Genomic DNA, 13406 nt, shown 5'->3' on the forward strand with positions numbered 1-13406 from the left:
GAAAAAAAAAATCAGAAGTTATACTTCAGATATGACTAAATTTGAAGAAACATGGAAACTATTTATAGATTACTTACATGGGATATAACTGGTGTTAGTCTATGAAATAACTCTTCCTTTCCAGACGCAATATAATTCCTGTCGTTTTTGTTATCTGTAAGTGTGGACGGAGCTCTGTTTTAACGCATTCAACAGATCCTTGGGATATGCCGCTTAGTTGTTTTAATTTATAATGGTTTTTTTTCGTAGATTAGTTGGGGATTTTTAAATCCATAATATAATTATTTATTTACCTCTGTTTTCTTTGTAAGCTGTGTGTATTATGAAATGTTAATAAAAAGACTGAAAAAATGTTGAGAACCATTGCTCTAGACCCAATTGTTACTGAAATATTTTGCTTGAGAAAAATTGTCATTGGCCCATTTCCTTTCGAGTTATGATACCATGCACATAACGAGTCAATTAGGTACCATTAAAACAGTGGTTCTCAAACTTTTTCTTTCCACCCACAAACCACCTTAAGTAATCCTTACTAAACACAGAGCACCGATGACATAGGGATAACTTAAGGTGGTATGTGAGTGGAAAGAAAAAGGTTGAGAATGACCGCTATAAAATATACAGGTACACAGTCCTTTATCCGGAACCCGTGGGTGACAGTGTGTTCCAAATTTCGGATTTTTCCAGAATTCAGAAATCCCATTCAAATTGTGCTGTGGTATCCACTCCAACCCCCTACCATCTCCCCAACCCCCCCTCGCCTGCCCGACTCACTCTGCCAGTCTCTTGGCCTCCCGACTCGCGCTGTCGGTCTCCCCCTCTCGGCTGCCTAAGTCGCGCTGCCAGTCTCTTGGCCGCCCGACTCGCGCAGCTGGTCACCCCCCCCCCCCACCTGCCCGACTCACACTGCTGGTCTCCCCCCTTCGCCCACCCGACTTGCGCTGCTGGTCTCTCTTCTTCCCGACTCACGCCTGCCTGACTGGCGCTGCCGCCTCTCTCACCACTTGCTGGATTTTGGAGCTTTCTGGATTTTAGATGTCCAGATAAAGGATCGTGTACCTGTACTTGCTAGTTCATAGACAGAGTCACCACATTAAAGGAAGGATGCAACCTCTCTAGAGATGGTGCAGAGCGATTTACTTGGATTCCCTCAGGGCTAATTGTGAGAGATTGGCCAAGGTGGGGTTATTTGGAAGAGGAGGAGCTTTAATTGGTTTGCATAAATCTAGGGGAAGCCTCGATAGAATGATGAAGAAGAATTTATTTCTATAAACAGATAAATCTATAATATAGGGGTCTCATATTTAAACTGAGTTTTATAATGAACAGAGAGAAGACATTAGGGGGAAAATCCAGAGAGGAATCTGGAGCTGACTGTTTGAAAGGGAGTCAAAGGCAGAAATCCTTCACTCATTTGAACAGTTTGTCTTTTTTCAGTTGTTATGAACACAATGATCTCAATATCTTCTTTTTATGTTACATTTTCTTTATAATTAGGAACAGAAATCTACCCTCCACTATTTCAATTAAATCTAGGTTAATCAATATTTTAAATCTTGGTCTTGGAACTGTTAAGTATCCATACCTATTAAAAATTTATCAACTTCAGCTTTGAAAGCTACAATTACGCTAGCTCTGGGGTATTTGTAAATAAACAAGTCATGTGGTCAGAGGACATAAGCACCATACAAGCACCATGTGTAGTGAGTTCCTTGCTAGAGTGGAATAAAGTAAATGCCTTTGTGAAGCTCCTATGTGTGTCCAATAGTTGTGATTGCAAAGAAAATTTACTGGGAATCAAGGAACATCAGGGTCTATGTTGCAACTGCAATGAAGATCACAAAAGTAAAAAAAAATAACAAATCAATGAAGACAAATTCAGGAAAACAGATCAGCACATCTGGCTTTCAAAGCAGTGATATACCTCATGGACCTGAGGGGAAACTTCATGGATGTAAGAATAAAAAGGTTTTAAAAAAAACAAGGCTAAAATGAGCTGTGTAGCTTCAATCTTTCTGCTCCAGGCTGTCCATTTTGCACAGATCCCATGGGCTTGGATAAAGGAACACCAGAAGAGCTCCAGGTAGATACTTTTGACTGTAAAGCAGTGGCAGATATAGTTAGATCCCGTTTTTTGAAGCAAAAATGAAATAGGGAAGATGATGTAAGTTTGCAAGTATTGGAACAAGCTGAGAGAGTGAGAGGATACACGTAGGTCTGAGTTCGGTATCACAGCTTTTGGGGGAAAAGGATCAAAATAGTGGCCCAGCTGGATTTCATCCACTTTCTTGGAAGACCATAACAGGGTGTGCTGATTGTTCGTGTTCCTTGGCAGAGAAAATGGAGATATTTATTTCAGCCAATAGAATTGTTGAGCAGGGGGGAATTTTGTCGGGGAGATTTACCTTGATGAAGGGCTCAAGACTGGTTATGTAACTTTATTTTTGCTATATGAAGTACACTGTTTGATCTGCTGAGTTACTCCCGCATTATGTTTTTTTTTACCAGGATGTTGCGTGGACTGGAGAACATGCCTTATGAAGCAAGGTTGACAGAGTACCAGGCTTTTCTCTTTGGAGCGATGATGGACAAGAGGTGACAAGAGCAGTATATAAGATTATGAGGGGCATCAATAGGGTGGACAGCCAGCACCTTTAACCTGGGTGACAAAAGCAAATCCCAGAGGGGATTTATTTAAGATGAGTGGGGGAAGTTCAGGGGAGATGTCAGAGGTAAGATTTTTTTACACAGTGTAGTAGGTGCCTTGAATGCATTGCCAGGCATAGTGGTGGAGGCTGGTACAATAGGGACATTCAAAATATTCTTGGATAGGAACATGGATGTAAGAAAAATAGAAGATTCATCTCTCCTGAACTTTCCTTCACTCATCTTAAATGGACATCCTCTGGTATGAGGTCAAGGAAGGTTTGGATTGTTGTGGATTAGCTTTGCATAGGTTGATATAACATCATGGGCTGAAGGGCTCATACCATACTGTTCTACATTCTTAAGTGTCACAGCCCCATTCTTGCTTCCCATGTTCTTGGTGAGGGATGCTCCAAGCCCACAGTGGACACTCACAATCTCTGTCTTAATGTGTATTGGCCTGCTATGTTCTATGTGCTGAAATGCACAATTACTGAAAGCTGTAGTAAAGAAACAGAAGAAGGTGGTTGGAGTGGCACCTGATCATGAAATTAGTAGCTGCAGACATCGGGTAACCATGTGTCCTATTTTTAATGGGATAGTTGCATAAGGAGGTGCTGTGGAAGCGAAAAAAGGTTTTCAAAGCTTGCAGAGGGATCTGGAAAAACCAGAAAAATGGCAGATGGAATTTCATGTGAGGTGTTGCATTTTGAAGGGACAAACCAAGAAAGGACATACATGATAAATGGTAAGGCACTGAGCAATGTTCCCTCTACTGTCTTCTTTACTGTTCTATGAAAAGCCTTTAAGTAACGTTGATTCTTAAACACAAAATATTGGGATAAAAGGTAACGTGGTTTAATGATATTTAACGTCGTTCAAATATATTCAATGTCTTAATGTTTTTCAACAATCTTTTATGTTCTTTTAGGATGTTTAATGTTCTTTAACGATGCTTAAAGGTTGCTTTAACATTGTTCATTGTGATTGAATTAAATGGTCAACAGAAATTGTCGACAGCTAACTCCTCAGATCTTCAACTGCCAGTTCGTTAGGGGGAACCTGTATTTTAATTTCCACCCACGCATTCTCCTTTGTGCATGTGCTGGCCCCAGCTCCAACAATTCCCTCTAATTTTTAGAAGTTAGGGTGCATAAAAATCTTAAGTTGTGCAGTTTTTTTCCCCTGTGTGCACTGAATGCTTGTGCAAATGTAAACTTGAATTTGTTTGAAGATAATTTTGGCACAGCCTGTCCCTCATGGTTAATAAAACTGTACTGGCATATTTACAACTATGATTACATTCTATGAAGAAACTTATTTAGTTACTACATTATTAATGGTAACTAACTTTTTGTGCGCCCATTAATTTCCTTTGTGTGCTGGTTGCAAAACGTTTGTGCACACACACATGTGCAGAGCTTAGATGGAACAGTGGCACTGAGGAGTGTGGTAGAACAGAGGGATCTTGGAATACAGATACATAATTCCCTGAAAGGTGTGTCACAGGTAGATAGGGTTGTAAAGAGAGTTGTTGGCATATTCACCTTCATTAATTGAAGTATTGAGTATAGGAGTTGGGATGTTATTGGTAACATTGCATAAAACATTGGTGAGGTCATATTTGGAGTATTGTGTGCAGTTTTGGTCACCTAACTGCAGGAAAGATATCAATAAGATGGAAAGAGTGCAGAGAATATTTATTAGGAAGTTGCCCGGACTTCAGGGACTGTGTTACAGGGAAAGATTAAACAGGTTAGGACTTTATTCCCTGGAGCATAGAAGAATGAGGGGAGATTTGATAGAATTTTTAAAATTATGAGGGGGAAAGACAGAATTAATATAGGTAGGCTTTTCCCACTTCGGGTAGGTGACATGGGTTAAGGGTGAATGGGGGAACATAAGAGGGAAATTCTTCACACAGAGAGTGGTGAGTGTGGAACGAGCTGCCGGCTGAAGTGGAGAATATGGGCTCAATTTTAACATTTAAGAAGAATTTGAACAATTACATGAATGGGAGACATACAGAGACCTATGGACTTCTGCAGTACAGTGGGACTAGGCATAAAAATGGTTCGGCACAGACTAGAAGGGCTGAAAGGGCCTGTTGCTGTGCTGTAATTTTCTATGGTTCTATTATGGATTACCCATTTTTCTTAAGATGAGACACATTTTCTGACTCCTGGTATTTTTCACAATTAGGTACAACATGATTTATCCCCAAAATCCTGAAACAAAGCATGGCCAAGTACAGTGTTCAACTGTCCAAGTGGAAGCATAGAGTGCCGCCAGATGCATGGACAGACCATAGTGGTGAAGGACTGGGTGTGATGATAGAGTGTGGCCAGAAAGTGAATTGGCTTTTGGTGTAGCGAAATAGCCATAAAATTAGAAAGGGTCAATGGGCACCTAAATGAGAATAATTTACGGCAATTCAGGCAAACCAAAAAGAGAATGGGACTGAGGGTGAGATTGCTTTGTTGGAAGTCAGCATGGACTAAAGGGAAGTAAAGTGAGAAAATGGGTGACACAGTTAGTGTAGCGGTTAGCGTAGTGCCTTTACAGCGCCAGCGATTGGGACCGGAGGATGGTTCGAATCCCACGTCGTCTGTAAGGGGTTTGTATGTTCTCCCCATGTCTGCGTGGGTTTTCTCCAGGGACTCTGGTTTCTCCCACCATTCAATAAATGTACTGGGGAGCATAGGTTAATGGGGTGTAAAATGGGTGGCCTGGATTCATGGGCTGAAATAGCCTGTAACCGTGGTGTACGTCTACATTTTAAAAAAAAATTACATTTAAATTTTAAAAAAATAATGAGCAAATGTGGGGGGGGGGAAGGATGAGAGAGAGAGAGAGAGAGAGAGAGAGAGAGAGAGAGAGAGAGAGAGAGAGAGAGAGAGAGAGAGAGAGAGAGAGAGAGAGAGAGAGAGAGGGTTGCTTTATGGCCACAACCATCTGAACATTAGCAACCAAGCTGGAGAATCTGGGTCCTTTTCTTATTGGGTGAAGACTTCACTCTAAGTTTTTGTGGAAGATAGCGTGCAATGGCTATGTGACGTTGAAAGAAACTACACGTAGGAAACTTTAACTCAGTGTAAAATGCTAGGCACAGGGCATTGCAAATCTTGTTAACAAGTGTGTCTGCTCTTTTAACAAGGAGCTTTAAAAAGAAGTTTCAAAGAAAGACACTGTAATTTGTATGAAGGAAACATGCCTATGTTTTATAGCCAGCAATGTGACCTGAAAAAACACGAGTCAAGAACTTGCTTTGCTCCATGGGCAAAGTAAGATGAGGAAGATAATCTTCATGCATGGGAATATTTCCAAACCATTCTGTGTGCCATGGACATGGTTTCTGGTTTAAAGACTGTATACCTCAGATAATCAAAAGAATGTTTGACCCAAAATTTCAGCCTCCAGAAACAATCATTTCCAATATTTTGGTGCCTGTCAACCAAAGCATGACTGCACGATTTAAAGGAGTATTTGTTTATCTCATTTAGCTTGCGTGTATCATACCAAGTTGACCATTAAAGATTTCCCAGTTTGGTTATGTTATTTTCTTTCAATGTCAGAGAGTAAAACAAAAATCCTAAAGTCACATCTCCATCTGGCAAAATGTCTGATTGCAACATGAATTTCTTCAATATGATCAAGATAACCAATCTCAGTGAAAAGCTCGTTGGATATTGTGCAGACAATATGAATGTAAATTTTGATAACACCCAATGAGCCAGAAAAAAAATGCAATGAACATAATTTAAAGTACCAAATGTTTGATTTTGGTTACCATATTTCTTCACAAAATAGAAAGGGGTCATTTCAACTTATAGTGTTTATAAGCATTTATGCCTGATACTGAACCCATTTCTCCACTGATTTTCCCTGTAATGTATTCTTTTTACATTCCTATCAACTCGAGTATCAATCCCAATCCTTTCTCCCATCACTAATCAGGGCAATTTACAGTGGCCAATTAACCTACTAACTACACATCTTTGGTATGCGGTAAGAAGCGGGCTTAAGAGGAAGGAAACCCATGCTATCACAGGGAAAAAAACATGCAAACTCCACAAAGACAGTGCCAGAGGTCAAAATCGAAAGCTGGCAGCCAGAGCTGTGAGGTTCTTCCAGCCACGAAACTGTGCTCACCATTGTTCATAACTACCAACAATAAATGGCCTATTGTTTTGAGCAGCAAAGAATTGCAACAGGAACTCAGCAAGTCAGACAACATCCATGGGTAGAAAGGGCCTGCCAATGTTTCAGGTGTTCACCCTTTATCAGGACTAAAAATAGGTAAAATAACATCTATAAAGGAGGAAAGAATCGAGATAGAGGGGGGCAGAGGTGAAAGAGCATAGGACAGGATGTGCGAGAGGTGGAAAGACAGTGGAGAGATAGGTAAAGGGAGAAACTATGAGGAACCTTGTCTGCAAAAGAGGGGGAGGGAGGGAGTGTGAAAGAGAAAGAGAGAAGTAGGTCAATGAGAGATTGGAACAGAGGAATCAGGTGGAGGACAGGGGTTACCAAAAATAAGAACAAAAATCAATAATCCTGCTGTTAGGTTCAAGGCTGTTCAGGGGGAATATGATGTATTGTTCCTGAAGATTGCGTTTGGCCTCACTCTATCAATGGATGAGGCCAAGGACAGTTGTGTCACTTTAGGAATGGTTAGGGAAATTAAAATGTTTGTTCAAATTTTGTCCCTTTTCTAATTAATTTGGGAGTATCTGTTGTTACACAGATACATTAGCACTTACATTGTTCATGTCGAAGAACTGAAATGTTTCTGCCTTCAAGACTTTAAATTGCAAAAGTGCAGCCGCACATGGTTCCTATCTCTTAGACTAGCGCAAGAAAGTATTTTGTTTATGTTCGTGCGATTGAAGGCACATTTGATATAACAAGAACAATACACATTATTGAGTGACCCTTGTACAAATTGTGGCCTGCTTCTGGTTGTAAACAAATATTCACTTTTCAGAAAGAAGTGAAGGCAGTTGAGATAAATAAATCATTGGGGACTGAATTTGTGCTGTAAATCTATACACTTCTGTCAGGAAGGGTTAGAAACGTCAGATGCAAAGATATTTCCACAGTGCTTGGTTCATGATGGGGATACCGATGTGAATTCTACAATTTATTGAGTGTAGGTGACATGGTGATGTAGCTGGTAGAACTACAGCCTGCAGGCACCAGGCACCTGTTTTCAATCTTAACCTTTGGTGCTGTCTGTGCAGAATTGGTATGTTCTCCCTGTGGCTGCATGGGTTCCTTCTGGGGTGCTCTGGTTTAATCTCGCATCTCAAATACATCTGGGTTGGTCAGTTAATGGACCACTATAAATTGCCCCTATTGTGTGGTGAGAATTTGGTGCGAATTGATGAGAATGTGGCAACAATAAAGTAGGATTGGTGTATTTATTTATTCTAATAAATGCCTGTTTGGAGGCTGACGGGAGCTCAGTGGGCTGCTTCCAGTCTGCTTAGCTGTGTTTATACTAAGGACACCTTGCATCACCCCGCATCACCTCGAATCACCGCGATTTTTTGTCGCTTGCATCACCGCGCATTTTTGGACTACCTGAACTGTTTCTACCGAGCGATGAATACGCGGTGATGCGGGGCGATGCGAGGTGATGCGAGGAATGAGAGGTGATGCAGGGCGATGCGAGGTGACCAGGATGTCCGATGAGCAATTGAAAACCGCGGGTGAAAAATCGCGACTTCACCCGCGGTGTTTCCACTGCGAGGTTGTCCCTCGCATCACCCCGCATCGACCACCTCAAAAATAGGACGCCGGAGCACCTCGAATCGCCGCACATCGGCCACAACCGGATGTGTTTCCAGTGCGGCCAGATTCGAGGTGTCACCGCGCATCGCCGCGCTTCACCTCGCATTACCTCGCATCACCGCGCTTTTCCCGGCTCACTAGAAATACCCCCTTTGACTCTCAAAGTGAGTTACTTGGCTGGTGCTGCTGGATCTGTAATAATGACAGTGTCACCACCTTCACGCTGCCCTCCGTGAGGCCCTACTGCCTAGCCGTCCTACCCAACAGGTTCACAGCACCTGCGGCATGGGGCTGGTGGAAATGTTGACATTGATGTCCTCAGAGGTCCAGATCCAAGATGGTGGCATCCAAGTTTGGACTAGGAGGACTGTGGGCTCTGAAGAAGCAGCGGAACAGTGCAGGGCACCAGAGCTGGAAAACTCATTCCCACTAACAGGGAGAACTCATGGAGGGGACTATACAGTAAGGAACATCTAGCTAAGAGTCTAGCATCACATCAGTCTGCAGACTGCTGGCGACCAGGTTTTAGGAACCTGGTATCGTGTCCAGGACTAGAGAGAAAGAGCCCATGCCTCCCAATTACACCCAATTAACCTACACCCCTGGTACGTTTTGAAGGGTGGGAGGAAAGTGGAGCCCCCGAGGAAAACCCACACAGACACGAGGAGAATATACAAACTCCTTACAGACAGCGTGGGATCTGAACGCCAATCCTGATCGCTGGCGATGTCATGGCATTGCGCTAACCACTACACTAACAGTGCCGCGCCATCCACCGAAACCCATGCCACCCAATCACATCCAGTTAATCTACCATCCTGTACATTTTTGGAGGTTGGGAGGAAACTGGAGCACCTTGAGGGAAACCATGCAGGACACAGGGAGAATGCATCAACTTCTCACAGACCATGATAGTTTTGAATCTAGGTTGCACTAATTGCAACGCGATCCATGCTGCAAGACTTGGATTCACCGCTGGACAGGAGGCCGTGAGCCTACAGAGATTGTGAAGCCACTGGAGAAGGTGGCATCTGAGAGAGGTCTGAATCCATGGACACTCAATGTCTCTGAGAGGGTGCTCTTTTGTTTCACTTTCCTGTTTTGTTAATGTCATTGTATTTGTTAATCGCACCTCTTTGGGTACCTTGTGTGACAGAATATTTAGAGGTGGTTTGGGAGGAATTGCTAGTGCAGCTTGCACACACACATTTTAAAACACAGAATTTTTGCAGGACTTTTGCAGGGTGCTTTTTGCAGAAAGAGCAACCAAGTTGTGGAATACAACTGGCCTGGGAGAGCAACAGAGAGAGGAGTCACCGAAATCAGTTCCAGAGGGACAAGCTGGCAAACTTTGGAAGGCTGCCTAGTCAAAGGAGATGACTGGCTGTCTGAAAGGTGACCTGAAAGAAAGAGGATCATCTGGAGAACCCTGAAGGGGGAAAGTTTCTTCAGCAAGACTGATTGAGAATGAATTCGTTGTGGATGACATAGAAAAGGAATCTCTCTCTGAAAATCAGCAAGAACCCTCCTGAGTGGTAACCATTTGCTTGTTAAGCACCAAAGACTGGTGAACTTTGTTAATGCTAACTTCTGTGCACAGTAAAAAAAAATGCCTGCATCCAGTGAGATTGGACTGTGATCCAAAGAACTTTTCAAATCTTAAATATACATTACACACACCTGTGCTTAGTATTAGAGGAGGGATTAGGTAGGTTAAGTAATAAGTTAAAGTTTAATTCTGTTTTCTTGTTCAATTATAATTAAAAACTACTTTTGTTTAAGTAACCCTGTGTTGTGGTGCATATCTATCACTGCTGGTTTTTGGGGTCCTCTGGACTCTGTAACACTTGAAAGGGCAAATGAAGGAAAGATATTTGCGTATTTTGTGTACATACCAATAAATTGAATCTTAAATCTTGAAAACCAGCTTAGTTTACACAGAACAGCTTTAGCTCAGTTCAAGGTAGTGCATAGGGCACATATGTCTCAGGACAGATTGGCCTGTATTTTCTCTAATATGTTCAATTTGTGATAGTGTAAATTCGAAGAGGCCACTTTGACTCCTAAGTTTTGGTCCTGTACAAAGTTAGATAACTTTTTGCAAGGTGATTTTGAAACTTTAGCTAAAGTGTTGATTTACAGCCAAACTTACTCACAGCTATTTTTGAGATCACAGTATTGGGATCAGGCTTTGCACCTACTTCAGCCCAAAGGATAGGAGCCTTTTCAACGTTGATGGCAACTAGAGCTAGATTACTCAAATGGAAACATTGCAATCCGCCGACTTTATTTCAATGGCTTTCCTACATCATGTCATGCTTAGATTTAGAAAAAATTAGAAGTCGGACATTTGATACGACCTTTAACTTCTGAAAAACCTGCCGACCATTTGTTCAATATTTTCGTATGACTCAAACTAATAAACAAAATTGAACCACTTCTAGTGCATTGTGTTTAGTTAGGAAGAATCTCTTTTCTACTTACTTTGAAACTACTCTCAGAATGGATTGGGCAGTTGTTTTTGATTTTTGGGTTTTTTTCATTGGAGTTTGATGATTTATTTTTTTGTTTTATGCATTAACTTTTTATTTCTTCACTCAATGTAACTGTCAATATATGGAAATGTTGAACTAATTTAAAGTACTTGATATATTCGAGGACAATGTACATTACTTTTTCACATTTTCTGTATATTGTTCTACCTTTTTTGTGGAAAATTAATAAAAAAGATTAAGAAAGAAGAAGGAAGAGAACAGCTTGACCTAGCCTTGGTGAAAAATATGCTGGAGCAGACTGATCTACAAAACAACTTTGCCGTCAGCTAAACATGACCTTCCATCCGAAGTTTAACAGAGGAAAAAAAATCGTTTATTTGGTGCCATAAGGGGGCCCTGGATCTCATATTTCCTTCAAACTTGCTGGGGTTTGATCTGATCCCTTTAAATATTTAGAGATCACTGGAAAATTTATGATGCTATATCTCTTCTCAAAAAAAATGCAGCCAAAAAGTACGTTCAGGTGCTAATAGGAATCAAATAGTCTGGAAAATAGTGCTGGATTAATGGAGTTTACTGGAATGCAATTGCTTCCCTGGGAACTGGGATGAACCTGATGGCTTTAATAACTTCCTTCTGTCTCTTTATAAGTATAATGTTCACAGTCTATTCATCTGAAAAGTTAGTGTATCGACAATGGAGGCTTTTTTTTTCTGTGGTGGATACATTTTGACCTTGGCTGCACAACCTTCTATGAAATAACTGCTGAAAGACAAACAGACCTCACAAAAGATTGCTTCAAAAGCAACCATTGCCCTGCAGACAACACAACAGGACAGGGCTCCAGGAAGATCAAAAGCTGCTATATTGTAAATATTGCCAGATTCTATTTTATAAAATAATTAGCAGACTTCTTTCTTTTTTCAAGGATTGATGGAGGATGGAAGAATGCCTTTCATTCCTGTGTGTTTCTTTCAATGTGCATTGGGGTGGGGAATGTTTGGTTGATCATTTGGAGAACAGTTTCCCTGTTTTAAAAGTCAGTGTCCAGTATTAATTCTGGAGAAAAATGATCACCCAGTACAAGTATCTAATTTTCAGAAGTGGTGCAGAGGCTGGACGAGGCTGTTAACTCGCAGCTGGTTAACACAGCCGACAGCAGGAGCAACAGTACATGGCTTTGCTCTGTCTACATGCAGGGAGGCACCTGTTGGAGGCCTGCACAAGCTGGCTTTTCAGGTGAAAAAATAAAAGGCTCCGTCTTCTTCTGAGATAAAGGAATCGATGCAATGTTTGAAATGTGGACATGACCTAGCCAAGTAGTTTCTCTTTAAACAACTGCATCTGATGCTCTACATTACTTTGAGATCTTGCTATGCTTAAAACTGCAAGTGTAGTAAGTAGCAGCAGGAACAGTTCCCCCACCCCACCCCCCCCCCCCCCATCTCCCCGAGCCTTGGCTACCATTTGATATGACGTTGGCTAATCTGCTTCATCTCCTTTACTGTACCAGTTCCCCGCAGCCCACAATTCCCTGAATGTTTAAAAGCATAACCAGTTTCTCATTAAATACCCCAAATGATCTTGCCTCCACAACCTTCCTGGTTAGACAATTTCAGAGATTCACCACCTTCTCCAAGAGAAAGTTCCTGCATACTGAAATGATTGCTCCACAATCTTGGAACTATAACCCCAAGTTTGATATTCTCCCACCAGTGAAAATATCTCAGCGTTCATCCTGTCGCATCTCAATGATCTTACACATTTCAATAACTTCACTCCTTACCTTCTAAACTCGAGTGAATCCCTTTTGGATAACCTCCAACACCAATCTATTCTTGTGCACAGCACCCCAATTTTAACATTATAATAGCAACTACATTTAATTTTTTTTTACCAGTTTGGTGCACTTGAAGGGTACTAAAGGAATGAAGTTCCTTCTTTAAAGCTACAACTACTGGAGATTATTCAAGCACTTCAGAGATTGTAGAAGCAAGAGATTTCATTTCATTCTTCAACATTCCAAGTGCAATAGTAGACTGTGGATTTCATTCATAACTAGGATTTGGGCATCTGTGAGCAGAGTCAATAATGAATTGTATTTCAATAGGGGCCAGTACATTTGCCAAGAATCTGAATTGTGCATTTATCTGTAAACCCAATGAGTTATTTTCAGGGTATAGCCAACAGAAAAATTATTTGGTTCTCCAGACTTTTAAATGTACTGATCTCTCAAGTTACACCATTGAAACTCAATATAATGCCAGGATCTTCACCTCATATTGGACAGCCTACAGGCTTTCAAACTCAACTTCGATTTAACAGAATATTAACCAGAGTCCTTTGTGTCTGAACAGCAGGTTTTGGAAATGTTTCTACTTTTCTATTTCCATTCATTTACAGCTCTTTATGGCTTCCCTTCTTTCTAATTTTCATTTGTCTGAACCCTCAACTCGTGTCATTCAATCT

The 13406-nt window shown here is 41.3% G+C and overlaps 1 protein-coding gene across 9 annotated transcripts in view; it reads right to left on the minus strand.

Annotated features, from left to right (window-relative positions):
• Nucleotides 1-13406, minus strand: part of robo3 (roundabout, axon guidance receptor, homolog 3 (Drosophila)) — a 361322-nt gene that overhangs the window by 107829 nt on the left and 240087 nt on the right. The window lies entirely within an intron of this gene.

This window comes from Narcine bancroftii, chromosome 8, assembly GCF_036971445.1.
Source record: "Narcine bancroftii isolate sNarBan1 chromosome 8, sNarBan1.hap1, whole genome shotgun sequence".
NCBI classification, from domain to species: domain Eukaryota; kingdom Metazoa; phylum Chordata; class Chondrichthyes; order Torpediniformes; family Narcinidae; genus Narcine; species Narcine bancroftii.